The 19,777-nt window shown below is 40.1% G+C and overlaps 1 protein-coding gene across 2 annotated transcripts in view; it reads left to right on the forward strand.

The window, feature by feature from the left end:
• The window catches only part of CSGALNACT1 (chondroitin sulfate N-acetylgalactosaminyltransferase 1), a 537,378-nt gene that overhangs the window by 210,280 nt on the left and 307,321 nt on the right, over positions 1–19,777 (forward strand). For both annotated transcript variants that reach the window (XM_073598151.1, XM_073598160.1), the window contains one exon: positions 4,998–5,066. The gene's annotated coding sequence lies outside the window, so the exon portion shown is untranslated. The remainder of the gene's footprint in view (positions 1–4,997; positions 5,067–19,777) is intronic.

The raw sequence follows: 19,777 nt of genomic DNA on the forward strand, positions 1-19,777 counted from the left end.
GGTACCTATAAAAACTAGGTACCCACTCCCCCCCTCCCCAAAAAATGACATGCCAAATGTGGCATGTCAGGGGGTCACCAGTACTTATAGCGGAAGTTTCATTTTTGGGTGGAACTCTGCTGTAAAATGACTTGTCCTACCACTATGCCTAAATGCCAAGCGAGCATGAAGTTGCCCTGTTTGCTGTCCCTTTCTAAACATTCCTATTGGGCTGTCTCACTGGTCAGTAGGAATAAGGCAGAATGGGGCAGGCAAGCATTGACACTACCTGGGCGTGCAAGAGCTTTGCTTGATCAGAACAGTCTATGATACTGCTCATGCACACAAGAAAAAATGATTTGCATTAACCTTTAGGCCGCTTTCACACGGAGGCATCGGCGGTAAATCGCTGCTATTTTTAGCGGCGTTTTACAGTCGTTTTTGTGGAGGTTTTTGTCCGATAGCGGGGCGCTTTTAACCCCTGCTAGTGGCCGAAAAAGGCTTAAAACCACCTGCAAAGCGCTGCTGCAGCGGTAGTTCAGCAGCGCTGCCCATTCATTTCAATGGGCAGGAGAGGTCGAGGAGCAGTGTATACACCGCTCCTTCACCTCTCCAAATATGATGCTTGCAGGAGTTTTTTTTAACTTCCTTCCAGCGCATTACCTCAGTGTGAATGCACTCAGGCTTTCACACTGAGACTGCAGGGGAGCCGTTTTTCAGGCGCTTTACAGGTGCTATTTTTAGCCCAAAAGCGCCTGAAAAATGCCTCAGTGTGAAAGGGGTTTTATTGTGGTTTTAAAGCTCAAGCCTCAATTGCTACAAGATAACGAAAGACTAGGCAGGACCTGTTTGACCCTGCTCCAAAATAACTGCCAGAGCTCACAGAAAATCCCTGTGATACCAAACGAAATTCAAATACAACCAATGAAAACATTACACTGTGCTACAGAGCCCTCTTATAAAGCAAATGGGAAGCAACTGGCTGGTGAACAGAAAATAAGAAATGAAACAGGCATTATAAGTTAACTGCTCATACATTTCTTCCCTTCTTATACCCTTGACTGGCTTGGGAGCTTGCACAGGCACTGGCTTGGGAGTAATACACAGTATACAGTAGAGATGTAAAATTTCAGGAAACTTTGAAACCATGGGGAAAAAAATCTGGAAAAAATTTCTGTTTTCTGAAAATTTTTAATAAAAATCAGTGTGGCATAGTTTTACAAATTGAAAGTCATTTTGTTACACTGGGAAGGTGAAATGCAGTGTATATAAAGGTATTACACTTGAAATAAAAGCATAGCTTATTCAGTAAAAAATCAAACGTGCTTTTTACATTTTTATTATTTCATGCAAATGGAATAACAAGGACTGTTTTTGTTAAGAAAATTTCACCGACACCTGAGAACAGGTCACCACCCCCCATTTAAAAGCTCCCTGCCAATGTGCACTTTCAGTTATTGACAATGTTGATCCAGAATCATATATTGCTCTTGTAGGTGCTTGATGAATATTCTCCTGATTTTTGGGTGTCATTTTATCTATAAATGAATGTGTATTTTTGGGAGGCTGTGATTTGTAACACTTCCTTACTTGAAGACGTGGCTGGTGAAGAAATACGTTGTGATGATCCAGAACTTTTAAATTAACAAATGAAACTAAGCGAATTCTGGAACGAAATTTGTTTGGTATTTTTTATTGTATTTTTAGCATTGTTTAATGCAACATAAAAATGCAACATAAAAAAAAACAAAAAAAAACGTGTGGGGTCCCCCCCAATTCATACCAGGCACTTCGGATCTGGTATGGATTTTAAAGGGAATCCCACACCAAAATAAATTGTGTGGGTTCCCCCCAAAATCCATACCAGACCCTTAAGTCTAGTATGGATTTTAGGGGAACCCTATGCCAAAATTGAGAAAAAAAAATACCCTTATGTGAGCATGCAGCCCGGCAGGCCAGGAAAGGGGGGGACCAGCGAGCACCTCCCCCTCTTTCTGAACCATACCAGGCCACATACCCTCAACATGATCAGGTTCTTTGTGGCAGGGGGCTCACCCCTAAAGTCCTGTCCCCACAACTTTGGCCCAGTGGTTGTGGGGGTCAGCGGGTGGGGGGCTTATCAGAATCTGGAAGCCCCCTTTAACAAGGGGGCCCCCAGATCCTGGCCCCCCCATGTGAACAAGTATGGGGTACATGATAGTACCCCTACTCATTCAATAAAAAGTGCTCAAAGAGGTATTAAAAACACAAAAAACTAAAATTAGTACAGTGCTACTGTAAACTCCCCTTATTACCATATATAGCGCAACTCATATAAATAGGTTAAATCCAACATATGAAAAAATCCCTGAAGTGCAAAAATATATACAATGAACACTGATACATAAACTGCAATGTGTCCGTAAACTAATTTAGTATGATAAAGTGCAAATAGTCCATAAATCTGCTCCAAAGAGCCAATTATAAATCCAAACAAAAAATAATCTCATCCAAGTGTTGAGCCACCGTGATGTGAATGAAATAAATCCATAAAGTGCATGTGTGAATCCTCCACCTGTGAGATCTAAATGCTCACCTCACATTATGACCCCTGTTTCACTAGTGGGTCATAATCAGCTGTTCCCCTCTGGGGATAATGTTAGGTCTCTGCAGCGATCTGTCTCCCCATATCTCCAAAATTTTCCTGTTAGCTCTCGGTCACGGAAACAGATAGCATATGGCGATTCCAAATGGATAACAAAACAAAAGATCTAGTGCTCTCTGCATGAATTTTAATCCCAAAACCAAGAAAAAAAGTAATACACTCACATAAATGAATACTGCTCGCTGGTACAGATCATATCAGTAAAACACTTACAAGATGGCCGCGGGATGATATTCAATCAATCAGGCTCAGTCCCCTAAACGCGTATCGTTCCTGGGCATGGACTTCCTCAATAGGGGTCCCTTTTTCACTGAACTGTGACTCAATTTATAACATTTGTATCGTGTTTTTTTTCTGGATTTTTAGTTGCTATTCTGTCTCTATCATTTAAAATATACCTATAATAACAATTATAGAGCCTTCATTTATTTGGAAGTGGGCACATTTACAAAATCTGCAGGGGATCAAATAATTATTTCCCCCCCACTGTAGGTAAATATATTTTCTTTTACAGAGTAGTTAGAATAGGCTTAGGATGGGGGTGGGAGTAGGTTTAGCCTTAGAATTTGACTGGAATTGCACTTTAACTTTTTTGTCCTGGTAAAAATTTTAATTGGGACAGAATGTTAGAGTGAATCTCCCCAAAAAAAGACACAGACAATAATAAAATCTTGTCCGAGGTTCTAGCCCATCCCCACTCTACTAAAGAACTGTCTGTAGTTCGACTAATCTCGGCCCACCTGCATCCACAGAGCTTGGTTTTCAGGTTCATATAAGTTACAGAAGGCAAATTTTTAATTTAGACAGGACTTTAAAATATTTAAAATAGTCATCAGGTTCATTTTGAACAGACTCTAACAAGATCCTAACCGCCTACATAAGACATTTTTTTTTCCTGGCTGAGAAATCGTTTTCTATTTGGTCATCCTAAAGTGGCCTCTCAGTCAATATGATTGCATGTCACTTTAATGTGCCTGAAGCATTATTTGTGGGCCTATATGGTTGGAGTATAGGAACATTGTGCTAAAAAAAACTTCCACAGTAGCGAAATATATTTTGTCCCTGTAATTAATGTTGTCTGCTATTCATATAATTCTCTATTATTGCAATTGAATCCTGAAATTAGCTAAAAAAATCCCATGGAATCTGATTTGATGGACTTGATGGACTTTGTCTTTTTTCAACCTTAAAAACTATGTAACCAGCTATTTGGTTGTTATGGACACTGCAGACACTTGACTTTTCCTTCACTTCGTAAACTATTCTCAATGTATATTCAAGGAAGCAATTGCTCCTGAACAGCATGTATAGGGCTCTCTGCTTTCAACAGCAAAGTCTGCAGGGCACGCTTAGATGAATGTAAGCAACGGTCTCACAAGTAAAACACAGTGAAGGACTTTGTGGAATGTGTTTTGTGGCTAAGGTTTTAGAGGTTAAGCAACCATGGAGCAAAGTTGTGTACTGAGCTCAATACTCTATGAAAAGTTTATTTTCTAAGAGGATTTAAAATAGTCATACAAGGGTTGTTATTGTGTGCAATGTGGATTTGAACCACCAAGGTAAAAACAATCAATGAGCCTTTCTGCTCATCTGTCTTTGCAGAAGGCTTGTCTGAAATTAGTTTCCCCTCTACCCTTAGTCATTCCCGTACATGAATGCACTTTTTTGTGCTTGTTTGCCTGTGAATAGCATCTGTTTAGACAAGAGGAGAAATTGCCTCTTGAAGCTGTAGAGCTCAGCTGCTATGTAAGAGATGCGGGATAGACTCCAGCTAGCCCTGAGAGATGATGCAGCCACTACACTGGAATGCTGTCTCCAGCCCATTTAATATCTCACTGTTCAGTGTTAAGTCCTCACACTGGGCTCTTTGACGCAACACAAGGCTACTTTTTTCCCCTTCTTCTCAGATGTGTCCAGTGATTTCAGGGTGCGAGGATTTCAGATTCCCCTCTGGGAGTCTAGACAAGGTCTTTTTATGACTATTATTATTCTAAACTTAAAGCGGCCTCTATCAATTTGCTACTGCGTGCACTCGCTTGCTGTCAGAGTGCCATAGAAATGAACAGAAAGCTTTCACAGCAAATTCACTCCGCTGTACCTGCAGTACAACCTCTTCATAAAGTGTTACTTTAGCAACTAGTTTTATCATCTGGACTTGACTGAAGCTAACACTAAAAATGTTGCATTTTATTTCTTTTGTTTAAATCATTCAAAATTGGATGGTCTATGCTTTTTTTTTTTTTTTTTATTCTCCTTTTGCTGAGTGTAACAGGAAATAGCAATGCTAGTCAATCATTTCTGCCTTTTATCTCTGAGATTATAAAACATAATTTCAAGGATTAGATTTTTATGACAATTTATTGTTTTTTGTCAGATTTTATATGGAAAATATATCATGGATATGGAGCTGAATATGTCTGTGCTTTGACTCCAGGAATACAAGGTATGTTGTACTATTTCTTGCAATTAATATAATCATGATGGCTGAATGGTGGCTTTTGTGATGTGAGCTTTTTTTTTTTTTTTTTTTTTTTTTTTAGCTGTGCTTTACATATTTTTGCTAATATTTCTTCCTAATACTCAACATACAGATGTCAATAGCAGAAACGTTTATTTTTCCAGATGTTCTTTGCTTATTATCCGTTAAAAATGTGGACATCCCTTGTATGAATGTAGTGTGTGGCCTCATATATATAAAAGTCATTCACCTTGTCAGATGTATATCCAGATAATTTTTCATTTTTAGTTTTGTGGTATGTGAGTTTACGGAATGTACATTTCACATATTGGTAGAAGGTGTTCATGATAACTAAGCTGCTTTTATAGAAAACACGTTTTTATTTACTTGATCTTTCTTTCCTGCTCCTTGGAGCCATATGGAACTATACTGTCATATTTCACTTGCAGCACTGTGAGCCTGTTTTACTAAAGTGTAAAGGAAGGTGAAAAGCATTGAGGTGTACCTGTGTTCAAACATCCAATCATGTAGGAGAAGCTCTATTTTTTTTTTTTCTTGCATATAATTGGATGTTTGAAATGAACACAGGCTCCCTTTAACTTACAGCACTTCATCTAGCATAACACTTTATTAAATCAGTCAATGTATGTGACATTTGCTATTGGAGCTAGTAAATGATCTTGTGTTTCCTTTGAGTGTTGCTGCATGAAAAATGACAGGCTTAGTTATGCTTAGTTAGGCATGGAACTATGCATCCCACTGTTGGTTGGAGGTGTAAGGAAGACTGCTTCATCTATGCTTAGATATATGAAGTAGGTGTTTACTTTTTATTTAAAGGGGGTCACCTGGTTAACACAGGCACTGTTTTTTTCCAGTACAAAAAAGATTATGATTTACTTAGAGGTTGATTTACTAAAGACAAATAGGCTTTTCACTTTGCAAGGAAATTTTCCTTGTAGTTTAGTGAATGTGTTGACAATTACCTTTAGCAAAGAACACCTAATCATGTGCAAGGAAAATTTAAAAAAAATGTGTTTTTACTTGCACGTGATTGGATGATGAAAGTCAGCAGAGCTTTAATTCATTCATTAAGCTAGGGGGAAATTCTCTTCCAAAGTAAAAAGTCCCCTGCAAAGTGAACAGCCTATTTGCCTTTAGTAAATTAACCCCATTGGTGTCCAACAGTCAGTAACAGGAAAATATGCAATAAATACCAAATCCTTTAACACAAAACAGCACAATACATGTAAAGAAACACTGTACAGGCTCAGAGTATCCCAGACTATTTACATCTATGTAGAAAATAGTCAAGTGATTTCAGGCTCACGGTGATGTAATTCTCGAATCCTTTATTGTGAAAGCAAAACTAGTGCGCAAATCAAACAATGACTGGCTCATGCTTGAAGGATGCTGTGTTCTCCAGTGATTGATTGCTAGATAGTCATGTTCCTTTCTACCACATTCAATTGGCCCCTGTGATTATTTAACATAAGAGACCTGTACTATTGGATTCTGTGTACTGTGTATTACATTGCATTTAACAAGATGAACAGTTTGTACGTTCTAAAGAAGGTGTACAGTGCAGAGAAGGAAATGGCCAAAAAATTGGTGTTTTTTTTTACATTTTCTTTCGATTGCTTCTATAAAGAAAATAAAACCATTATATTTCAAAGAAAATCGTAAAAAAAAAAAAAAAAAATGAAAACACTCAAAGATGCATATTTATAAAGCAATGCATCTGACAGGTGAATCTTCAAGGGGCATGTGTTTTAAATGACAATGATTAATTCACTAGCAGTCACAAAATGTGGGGTCTTTGCCATAAATGATGTCTACCAGGTGTGTAAAAATGTTCCTTCTTTGCTGTAGCCCCTACAACATTTTTGGGAAAATGAAAGAGTACATTTTGCAACTTTAGAAAGTACTATATACTTGTTTGATTGTTATTTGAATGTAGTTTGCATGGGAGTTTTGTATGGGATTTTGTTGCGTTCTAAACCTTTCTCCAGACTTTGTTTCTAAAGTGAGGTCTAGTTTCTACTTTTAGGTATTGTGTAGGGCTAGTGGAGTGGGAATAAAAGAGTGAAAAAACATAAGGAGGAAATCAAACCTGATGTATGTGTGTTTTCCCAACAGGTAACAGTAAGCTCGTAAGATGCACAGGATTGCTTGAAGTTAGGTGATTTGACTGTATGTTTGAAGTTAATTTTAATTTGAAAATATGGGAAGAACCCCCTTTCAATTTTTTCATTCTCCTTGAAGATCACAAAAGATTTCACTCTTTTTGGTTGAAGAATTTGCAAAGACCAGTTACGTTTAAAGAAGAACTCCAGACACATGCATTCTTATCAATTCTAAATGTGGAAAAAATTACCTGGCTCATGTGTAGTAAAGTTCCAGCTATCTGCTCTGTACTGTAAAATCCACTGTTTGATTTATACTGGAAAGTACAGCTATTACTGGATTTCCAGTGCACAGTGGGTATGAGAGATGTGGCTGATAGTATTCCTTAGCTTCCCCTCTTCTCCTTGTCCTTAAACAGAATAGCTCATATGCTGTGAACTATTCACAAAATATAAGAGTTCTGTGAATGAACAAGGATAGGAGGGGCGGATTAACAATCATTTCTGTGTATAAGAGCTCTCATACATAGTCGCAGCGCCAGAAGTATAGCGTAAACTGTACTTTCCAGCATAAATACAAATTTAGATTTTACAGTACAAAGCAGAGAGCTGGATCTTTACTAGACATGAGCCAAGGTGACTTTTCAAACTGAACAATTTCAGAAAAAATGTCTGTTGCTTGAGTTCAGCTTTAAGCAAGACCATTGATGGTAGTATTTAAAGGAGTAGAACCCTGGGAAAAGGATAGGCTGTTAGGAATTGATAAATATATCGACAGATCCGCGCTTACAGACTAAATTACACCTGCTGCCCCCCTAAATGGGAAGGAGACACCTAAGTGATCCCCCAAAAAATGGCGCCTCCGATGACGTCCGTGTGACGAAACGCGTAAGACGGGACTATCTTGGCACGCACAACGTCATTTCCGCCGATCGTGTTTCCGGATATCCAACAGGTGGAACGCAAGCGGCGGTTCACGCTGACGCTGCGGCCCCGGATTATGTGGAGAATATAGGAGACTTGGATACCCAGTGGGGACCTTTAATACATCAAGGGACAGGAAGTCCCCACCTCCTTGTGTGTAAGCAGCTGCCTTTGGGATTGGGACGCGTGGAAGGAAACTGGCACCCATACGACCGGAGTGACAGGACCAACATCACACGCTCGTACCCCTGCAGGGGTGGAGTGCTCCGGTGAGTTCAACCACATTGGGGGGGACTACCAGTTATTACAGCACGGCACTGTACCACCAAAGAAGAACTTTCTGCACAATTGTTATGAACATTTTTGCACCAAACAACATATGGGGATTTTTTTCTTTGATACTTAGTTGCGATTTGACACACTACTAATGATTTATTATTGCAAATAGTTATTGCACATTAATGCACTATTGTTTGATAATCACTGCTTCTGGCACTTATCACTTTATATTTATTAATGTGAAGATTTATTTATGTTATATAATGGTGTCGTTTTAATATTTGCGATTTTTTGCACATATAGTAGCATTTTTTCACGTAATAAGTAAGGTGTTTTCACTAAAATAAGGACAGAATTTTTTGTAGAAATCCCTGGATCATACCAAAATATTTTTTCTAATTTTAAATAGTAATTATTTTATGCACTTGAACATTTGTTTAATTTTCAGCCACACTTCTAGTTCTAACACAGCGCCATTCCCTATACTTTGATTTTCATGTTAGGAATTGATAATTAGGGATGGGCCACTCTGCCCAGGCTTATTGGCGAATCCAATATAAGTTTATGGTAGCAAATGATGTTATTTTAGTTTGTTTTAGTCTGTATTGGTCTGCTTTAAAATGTTCACAGAACTAGACATACTGGTTAATAAGTATTCCTTTTACTGTCTTTTATCAACAAGGCAAGTTAGGACATCTTGCTACAATTTTGATGCCTCATTTGGATGTTTGAATTACATATTCATTCAGATACTTAGAAAAAATGTTGTGGTAAACTAGACATGTTAGGATTACAATTTCAAGGTTTACTGATATGCAGTTAAATATTTGAAAGTGCTTTCCTAATTTAGTACACTAAATGGTTTATCTGTCATTACCGCTTCTAAATAAACCATTGTGTAAATGAGATGAATATTTAGGCTCTCTGATTAATGATGGGCATGGGCTTTAAAGTCAACCTTTCTCTTCTGCTACCTTATCTAGCCAACACTAGCCTTGCAAAGCAGTCACCAACCTTGGTGTATTCTGGGAATCCTTGACATATGCTATAAGCTGGAACAGTTTCAGATACCCTCATTATGGAACACGGTGTCTATTATGTTTTCTCCTGGTTTTGTTACCAAAAGTGGCAAAATGAGGTGGCAAACCCAGCTAGGAAATAACAGGTGTTTCCTCTCCAAGTTCCCCAAGGGTAGTAATATTTCAACTCTCAGTACTTCATCTAACTTTTGTGTAGAATATTCAACAAATATTCTCCTGTGCTCAATTTTTTAGATTCTTAAAACTTTAATTGTCCTGAAAGTCGTGGTTTTTGTTGTTACAGTCCAATGGAACCCATATCCGATATAATAGTCAGTAGATGGATGTATAAAGGACAACTTTACACAACCTTTTCCTAAATACTAACAGTGATTGTGGGCCTTGTGAAAATGTGTGAATAATCTAATTTCATAAAACATGGTAATAATAAATATACTGGATATATATGATCTCTCACAACAATATCAGCAAAATAGATTGCCTTGTTTGCATTGCCAGTAGGGCTGATTTTGCCTCTGTTTTCATGGCCTCTGTTTTTATGGCATTCAGGCTGTAGGACTTTGTGGACTATGGCTGGAGTAATGTTCCAGAATCTCCAGTATGCAATATTTTTCCCACATTGATCAGATCAGTGTTAATATCGTCAAAGGAAACGTTTTCATCAAAGTTTTCGTCAGCGCCATCTTTACAGTGACGAAAACTAAACGAAAAGTACAGCACATTTTCGTCCACTGAGGAAAACCATGACAAAACCCAAATACGTTTTAACAAATGAAAACGGGACAAAAATGTGAGTCAGAGACGTTTGCCCTCGTGAACTAACTTCCAGTTTTCATGGAGCTCCACCTGCTTCCTGCTCCCAGCAAGCAAGTGAGCTGAATCGACTGTGTGCACCATCCGTGACGACTGCCAGAGATCAGAGCAGAACTGTGCATTACAGGCAGGCCTCTCGAGTCCCGACGAGAGTCCCACTCCTGAGTCCTGACTGCCCAAGTCCAGAGCAGAGAGCAGACTGTCAGTGTGTAGTACTAGTGTACATTACAAGTACAGCAGACCTGAGGCCTCCCCTCAGACCACCGTCCATCCAGAGCACTGTGTGTGCAGCATCACAGGCCTCCTCTGACCAGTGACCACCGGCATGGCAGCATCCAGGGCACTGTGCATTACAAGCCATCCCTCAGACCTGAGACCACCATCCATAGCACTCTGCAGCATTACAGGCCTCCTTGGACCACCGTCCAGAGCACTGTGTGGCATTACAGGTCTCCTCATACAACCGTCCAGAGTACTGTGCAGCATTACTGGCCTCCTCAGACCACTGTCCAGAACATTGTGCAGCATTACTGAGTTGGCCCTAATTAGCTCTATTTTCTATTTTCATAAGACACAAAGTGAATTATTTACTAAAACTGGAGGGAGCAAAATCTGGTGCTGCTCTGCATAGAAACCAATCAGCTTCCAGGTTTTATTGCCAAAGCTTAACTGAACAAGCTGAAGTTAGAAGCTGATTGGTTACTATGCACAGCTGTCCAGATTATAAATGCACCCGTTTTAGTTAATCTCCAACAAAGTGTTTGTATTTTATTTAGAATTTGGCACATACATTGCACCACAATGCAAAAGTGGTGCATTTTAGAACTGCCTGAGTTTGGTGCATGAGTCACTGTCAGAACCAAAAGCAACAGACAGGAAGTGGGCTGCATAAGGTATTTACTGGCAGAAGAAAAATGTTTTACTATCCAAACAACAAGGGCAGAGGATTTAATAGATGAAAAGATGAAAAAAATGACTGAAGTTCCGCTTTAACAAGAGGGAGTAACACCAGAAAAGCATTGAGGGAAATATACTGAATTCTCTTCTACTGTCCTCAAATATTTGTTTTGTGGCATTTTTATCATAAGTAGTATTCCTACCTGCTACAATATGCTGGTTGTGTTGATGCTGTTGTTGGATCCTTAAAAAATTCATCATCATCAAAATCCAAATATTTTCAAATTTAAATATTTCATAGTTCTCATTGCCTCCTGTTGTTAAAAAAAACATGTTGTTTACAGATTTCAGTAGCGTAAACAAAAATTTACACTCACAAGTGAACAAGTGAGTGAAACATTGCTATGGCTCATTCCTCTAATGCCGCGTACACATGATCGGACTTCTCGTCGGAAAAGCCATCATATCTTTTTCCGAGGGATTCCGCTCAAGTTTGCCTTGCATGCACACGGTCACGCAAAAGTTCGCTGAACTTACGACCGTCAAGAACGCGGTGACGTACAACACTACGACAAGCCGAGAAAATGAAGTTAAATGCTTCCGAGCATGCGTCGAATTGTTTCTGAGCATGTGAAGGAATTTTTCCACATTGGAATTGCTACAGACAATTGCATTTTCAGATAGGAACTTTTCCCGACCGAAAAATTGAGAACATGCTCTCAATCTTTTGCAGGCTGGAATTCGGCCAGCAAAAGTCCGATGGAGCATACACACGGTCGCATTTTCTGACAAAAAACTCTCAGCGTTTTTTTGCGGGCCAAAATTTCGATCGTGTGTACGCGGCATTATTGTCCCCTTCAAATATTGCTTAGGCTTAGATTATGAATAAAGATATTTAAAAAATGAGATTATTTCTACTGTGCCTTGTGTCTTTTAGAAACCCCAAAGTACTCTGAGGATCCCTTTTCATGTATAAATATTTAAAATAAATATATAAATCATCAGAATAAAATTGTGTTTGCCTTTGATAGCAGCCTGCAGACTCTGTTTTGCAATGGGTGCAGTTTCTTACCTATTTATTTATTTTTTTTACTACAAAGTAGTAAGTAATATTGTTAATGCAATGTTTTAAGCAGTAGATAAAATTTTAGTACTATACATTTTTTTGTTGTTGTTTTCTACAATTATACGATGTATCTCACACCATTACATATAAATACACAATTTAGATAATAGGATGCAACTCACATCATTACATTTTACTACATAAGTAGTTGTCATTCATACTAACATTTCCTTTTAGCTCGTATAGAATCTCTATCACACAGAGGTCCTTTCTGTTGGCAAAGATATGATAAAAGCAGCCAGAGATGATGCAAAGAGCCTTTGTTTAACTATTTTTAAAGTCCGTGCAATAAGTAAAAAATGCTTTCATGTGGTGTAGTCCATATTAAGCCATTTTAAAGTAATATTGTAATGTGTGAATATCTTTGAAGTAGGGAAGGTATTGTATTACAAAGACTTTGTTCGCTTCCTGAAACACTATTTAGACTGGGACATATTTGGAGTGCCTGTTCTCCAGAGCTGGATTAGATATCATATCAAGTGCATCAGCCTGAACTGCTCTATGATGTGCATTTGGGCAGTTATTGTTTAACAGGCTTTTCATTGCTCTACTACAGCACGAGTAATGTGTGGTGATTTCTTTTGCAATGAATAGGCAACTGAATGGCTTCTCTGTACGTTCCTGAGCAAAAACATTAATAGAAGGAAACAAATGTTTCACCAGGTTGACATTTATTGGCAATACAGTATGGTCTTTTTGAAAGGATAAGGTATTTGTACTGCTACAACAAACTGAAGTTGTCTTAAAACGGAGTTCCGCCAAATTTTTTTTTTTAAAGTCAGCAGCTACAAATAATGCAGCTGCTGACTTTTAAAATATGGACACTTACCTGTCCAGGGCACCCGCGATGCCCTCACCCGAAGCCAATCTGTCCCTTGGCTCTTGGGTGGAGGCGCCACCATCTTTGGTAAGGGAATCAGGAAGTGAAGCCTTGCGGCTTCACAGCCTGGTTCCCTACTGCACATGCGCGAGTCACGCTGCGCGTCCTCACTGGTCCCTGCTGTCTTCTGGGACCTGTGTGTCTCCCAGAAGACAACGGGGGGACGGAGGAGGGGCCAGACATGGTGTAGATCACCGCGGAGCCTGCGGTGATCTATGCCCAGAAGTGGGAGCAAATACCTGTATTAGACAGGTATCTGCTCCCCCCTCCCAACAAAACTCCTGAAAGAATGTTCCGATATCTTGGTTCCTACTATAACACATCTCATAAATCAGTCATTCAAAGAAGGGATTGTTCCGATCGCCCTCAAGCAAGGCATCGTTAAACCCCTCTTAAAGAAACCCAACCTCGACCCTAAGGACCCTAACTGCCTTAATACCATCTCCAAGGTTATGGAAAAAGCAGTAGTACAATAGCTACAATGCCACCTGGACACACACAAACTCTTGGACCCTCTGCAATCAGGATTCCGACCCAGGCCACGGCACAGAAACGGCACTCCTCAAAATATGGGACGACGCACTCGAAGCAGCAGATGGCGGAGAATCACGTCTCCTGGTACTGTTGAACCTCAGTGCAGCGTTCGATACAGTGGACCACAATACATTACTCATATGCCTTACAGAAGTTTCAGGAGTTACAGACTCAGATCTAAAATGGTTCGCCTCATTCTTGGGAAATCGTTCTCAGACAGTGAAACCTGGAGCCTTCACCTCTGAAACCCGTGCTGTTTCTTTTGGAGTCCCTCAAGGTTCACCCTTATCACCTGTGCTTTTCAATATCTACATCCGCCCTCTCCTCAAAATCATCAGAAAATCGGACCTCTGGTTCCACTCATATGCCGATGACACTCAACTCTACTTTTGCATTACCGGACAAAAAGACCAATACACCAACTAGAAAAATGCCTCACATTGATAGACGACTGGATGACCACCAGCTCCCTCAAACTCAATGGATCCAAAACAGAGCTTTTTCTCCTACAGGCAAACCAAAATACTGGAACCAAGACCCCGTGGACACCTCCCACCATTTTTGGACAGACTATCCCCCAAAGCACCAAAGCCAAAAGTCTCGGAGTCATCTTTGACTCAGAAATGTCCATGGATGCACAAATAGGATCAGTAGTCAGCGGATCTCATCATCTTCTCCGCCTGCTACGTAGACTCATCCCCTTCATTCCTGAAGAAGACAAAGCAGCAGTAGTTGGTACAATCATCAATTCCCGACTCGATTATGCGAACTCCCTCTACATAAGACTACCTAAATATCAGATTGCACGCCTACAACTCATCCAAACTATGGCAGCAAGACTGGTAACAGGAAAAAACCCTGGGAATCCATCTCTCCGTCCCTGAGGAGCCTACATTGGCTAACCGTAAAGAATCGGATCACATTCAAGACCCTCTGCCTCACCCCCAAATGCATACAAGGAAATGCTCCTCAATATTTATGCGAGAAAATAAAACACTACACACCTAATCACAATCTTCGATCAGCGAACCAAAACCTACTCTTCATTCCCAACTCCCGCTACAAATCGAAGGGAAACCGAAGATTCACAGTCCAAGGACCACGGCTATGGATTGCTCTACCAACTAACATCCGCTTGGAAGAAAACCATCAGACCTTCGGAAAAAAACTTAAGACCTACCTTTTCTAGGAGCTGGGCGATTCAGTTCGCATTTACAGCGCTATACAAGTCTTTCATTCATTCATTCATTCATTCATTCATTCAGACAGGTATCTGCTCCCCCCTCCCCCTGAAAGGTGCCAGATGTGACACCGGAGGGGGGGGAGGAATCCGATCAGCGGAATTTTTGAGTGGAACTCCACTTTAAGATACGTGGCAGGTTCAAAATTTCTAATATGTAATTTGTGGAATCTGCCATCAGCTGTACTGGAAGTCATCCATATTTAACCACTTCCCCCCGGCCTATAGCAAAATGACAGCCAGGCTGTGGTTGCGTTATCCTGACTGGGCGTCATATGACGTCCAGCAGGATAACAGCCACCGCGCACCCTTGGGGACGCGCATCGCGGCGATTGGTGGTGTGGTGTGTCAGTCTGACACACCGCTACACCGATCTCGGTAAAGAGCCTCCATTAGAGACTCTTTACCAAGTGATCAGCCGTGTCCAATCACTACTGATCACGATGTAAACAGGAAGAGCCATTTATCGGCTTTTCCTCACTCGCGTCTGACAGACACGAGTGGAGGAGAGCCAATCGGCTGCTCTCCTGACAGGGGGGTCGGTGCTGATTGTTTATCAGCGCAGCCCCCCCTCCGATCCCACCCAGGACCACCATCATGCCGCCCAGGACCACCAGGATGGCCATCCACACTGGACACCCGGTTATGCCCCCCCAGACCACCAGGCAAATGCAAATCTGTGCCAAGGCAGCTGTCAATCAATGCCCAGGCAGCTGCCAATCAGTGCCCACTCACAGCATCTTTGCAGCGTATCAGTGCCCACCAGTGCCACCCATGAGTGCCCATCAGTGCCGCTTATCAATGCCCATCAGTGCTGCATATCAGTGCCACCCATCAGTGCCGCCTACCAGTGCCCATCAGTTCCACATATCAGTGCCCATCGTCGTTGCCCGTCAGTGCCCGCTCATTGGTGACACCTTATCAGTGCCCGTCTGTGCCGCCTTATCAGTGCCCATCAGTGCCCATCAGTGAAGGAGAAAACTTACTTATTTACAAAATTTTATAACAGAAACAAAAGCAAAACTTTTATTTTTTTCAAAATTTTTGGTCTTTTTTTATTTGTTTAGCAAAAAATAAAAACCGCAGAGGTAATCAAATACCACCAAAAGAAAGATCTATTTGTGGGAACAAAATGATAAAAATTCTGTTTGGGTACAGTGTAGCAGTGACAGTGGCAATTGTCATTTAAACAGTGACAGCGCAGAAAGCTGAAAATTGGCTTGGGCAGGAAGGGGGGTAAGTGCCTGGTATTGAAGTGGTTAAACGAAACCTGTACTGGGAGTATATTAGGCTTCTGTTGCCGACCTCTCCCTCTGACAATGCTAGATGCCTTGTAGTCCTGCTGATTTAAAGACATTCATAATTTCTGAGACACTAATCTGGAATGAGCATGTACATCTTGAGTTGTTATAGCAATGTCAATCCCTGATTTTTTTTTTTTTTTTTAGGAGACACTGTCATTTTGCCCTGGATCAGCAGGTGCCAGAAGCTCTTTGAGCTGACAATATACACTAGATCGTGTATAAACTTTAAGAAATGATCTGACTACTAAATTAACAACAGTTTCTAGTAGACAAGAAAAATGTTGCAATCTCAGTTATTCCTTCTTTTACCCAACAACTAGATGCTGATGATGTACACTCACCGGCCACTTTATTAGATACACCTGTTAATTGCTTAGTAACACAAATTGCTAATCAGCCAATCACATGGCAGCAACTCAATGCATTTAGGCATCTAGACGTGGTGAAGACGACTTGCTGAATTTCAAACCGAGCATCAGAATGGGGAAGAAAGGGGATTTAAGTGATTTTAAACATGGCATGGTTGTTGGTGCCGGATAGGCTGGTCAGGGTATTTCAAAAACTGCTAAACTACTGGAATTTTCACACACAACCATCTCTAGGGTTTACACAGAATTTTGTAGTGTGGGTGAAAATGCCTTGTTGATGTCAGAGGTCAGATGAGAATGGGCAGACTGGTTCAAGATTAAAGAAGGGCAACAGTAACACAAATAACCACTCGTTACAACCAAGGTATGCAGAATACCATCTCTGAATGCACAATACATCGAACCTTGGAGCAGAGGTTACAGCAGCATAAGACCACACCGGTTGCCACTCCTGTCAGCTAAGAACAGGAAACTGAGGCTACAATTCGAACAGGCTCACCAAAATTGGAGAATAGAAGATTGGAAAAAACGTTGCCTAGTCTAATGAGTCTTGATTTCAGCTGCGACATTTAGATGGTAATGTTAGAATTTGGCATAAAACATTATGAACGCAAGGATCCATCCTGCCTTGTATCAACAGTTCAGGCTGGTGGTATAATGGTTTGGGGGATATTTTCTTGGCACACTTTGGGCCCCTTAGTACCAATTGAGCATCGTATAAATGTCACGGCCTACCTAAATTTTGTTGCTGACCATGTCCATCCCTTTATGACTACAGTGTACTCTTCTTCTGATGGACACTTCCAGCAGGATAATGCACCATGTCACAAATCTCAAATCATCTCACCACTGGTTTCTTGAACATGACAATGAGTTCATTGTATTCCAATGGCCTCCACAGCAACCAGATCTCCATCCAATAGAGCACCTTTGGGATGTAGTGAATCATGGATGTGCAGCCGACAAATCTGCAGCAACTCCGTGATGCTATCGTGTCAATATGGACCAAAAATCTCTGAGGAATGTTTCCAATACCTTGTTGAATCTATGCCATGAAGGATTAAGGCAGGTCTGAAGGAAAAAGGGAGTCCAACCTGGTACTAGCAAGGTGTACATAATAAATTTGCCGGTGAGTGTATATTGTGGACATTTCTACTATCAACTGTTATCCATATTGCCACAGTCCAAGGATTCAGACAAAGGCACTCCTATATGTTTGAGTGTCCATTAAAGGACAACTGTTTATCTCTACCATCTTTGTTTCCTTATGTACCACTTAATAGTCATAGTTTATGCCCACTGTTCTGTAGCCTCCCTGGCGGTTTTCCCGAGTGTGGCTCGGGGTTAAAATTCAGGACCATTAGCAGTAACCCCGAGCCACACTCGGGATTACATCGCAGGATCCTGGTGCCTCCTTACTTACCTTGTCCCCGGGATCCTGCGATGTCCCCCGCAGTGTCCGAGGGCTCTGTCCCACTCCGAAGCCTCTCTGTGCCAGGCTCCGTTCCCTGCGAGCGTCGCGACGCACGGGGGCGGAGCCTGGCGGCAAATTAAAAAAAAAAGTCAAAATCATAACATAAATCTTACAGATTACAGTACTGTATGAAATAATTTCACATCCCTTTTGTCCCCAGTGCTTTGGCCCATGCCCTGCATGCAGTTTTATGTTATATATACTGTTCTTTCTGCCTGGAAACTGGAGATTGTCCATAGCAACCAAAAAGTGTCCCTTTACGTCAAAAGTGGCTTTAGACCAGCTAGAAAACAGCGATAGTAAATTAGAACACTTGCAGAATTGAGCGATAGTGAATTGTGGGAAAATTTATTTTATTACTATTTATTTTATTTTTTTTTTTAATTATTTATTTTTATTTATTATATTATAATTTATGTTTTTGTGTTTCAAACTTTATCATACCCGGGATATCTACTAGACTCTGGTTTGGACAGATTTAAGTGTGTTATTGTTAAGATTTACAGACCTACAATATAAAACGCCAAATTTCCATGCAAAATAATTGTACCGCTTTCAGCACCTAAAATCCGAAATAATCATACCGCCAGGGAGGCTAGTAGATGCTAGGTCTACAGGTCTCTGAAAAACTTGACAATCGCAATTATTGTGCATATTATTATTTCTGTATAACAAGTTCACTAATACCATAGCATTTTTCTTAGTAACATTACTTCTCTGCTGGTAGACAAATAGCCCTGCTATGTGATCTAGGGCATGAGACCGCTGTTGGTAGAAATAAGGGTTTGGCTGCCACCTTATCCACAGATATAAAATAACAGGCGTCTTTTAAATCTAAAAACAGTACCTCTATTTATCCTTTAGTTAACTGTAGCAAAACTGAATGAAAGTCTAAAAACTCTTATCACACAAAAGTATCAAGAGAATTGAATTTGTGCAACATTTCTATGCAGTATTTGGGAATCAATGAACATTTAATTACACATTGCTATGCTTCCAGAGGATTAAAGTGTATCAGCATTTTTAAATAACACATCAAAGCAAACATAGAGATGCATTTCAATGGTAGCTAGGCTTGTTTATCTGGCATTTTTTGTGCTGGAGTAGTATAATGCACCAAATGTATTTAATTATAATTGTTCCTTTAATGGTTTGCATCAAAGACTCATTGTTACTGAACAGATGGGATGGTTGATATAAAATACCAGTGCAGAGCCCCAAATTGTTGGACTGCTAATAATAGAAAAAAATAAAATGGCAAATGACAAGATGAATATCAGTTCAAATGTTCTGTATATACATTGGACACTTTTGGAACAAAGGTTGGTACGAGCATTAATACAAACATCAATTCGATGATATGATGAATGTCAATTGTTTTTATGTTTTTATATTCGATTTTTGAGTAAACAGACTTTCCTGAATGAAGACTACATACAATGTTAGAAATGTGTTTATTCAAGAAAAATCTTCCATCCAGCTCCTTTATGTTCCCTATGTTCTCATCTTGTGGTTGAATACGAACGTTGATTTGATCACACTAATGATTAGAAAATCAAACAAATGTTCTATGAATGAAAATGTTTAAAGCGGATCTTCACGGCATCTGAGCACCACAAACCAAAAACACAATTTGATAAATTTTTAATATTCAAAGCAAACTCCTACATCTATCCATGTCTCTGTTTTATTTT

The sequence above is a fragment of the Aquarana catesbeiana genome, linkage group LG01, assembly GCF_042186555.1.
Source record: "Aquarana catesbeiana isolate 2022-GZ linkage group LG01, ASM4218655v1, whole genome shotgun sequence".
Classification (NCBI taxonomy): domain Eukaryota; kingdom Metazoa; phylum Chordata; class Amphibia; order Anura; family Ranidae; genus Aquarana; species Aquarana catesbeiana.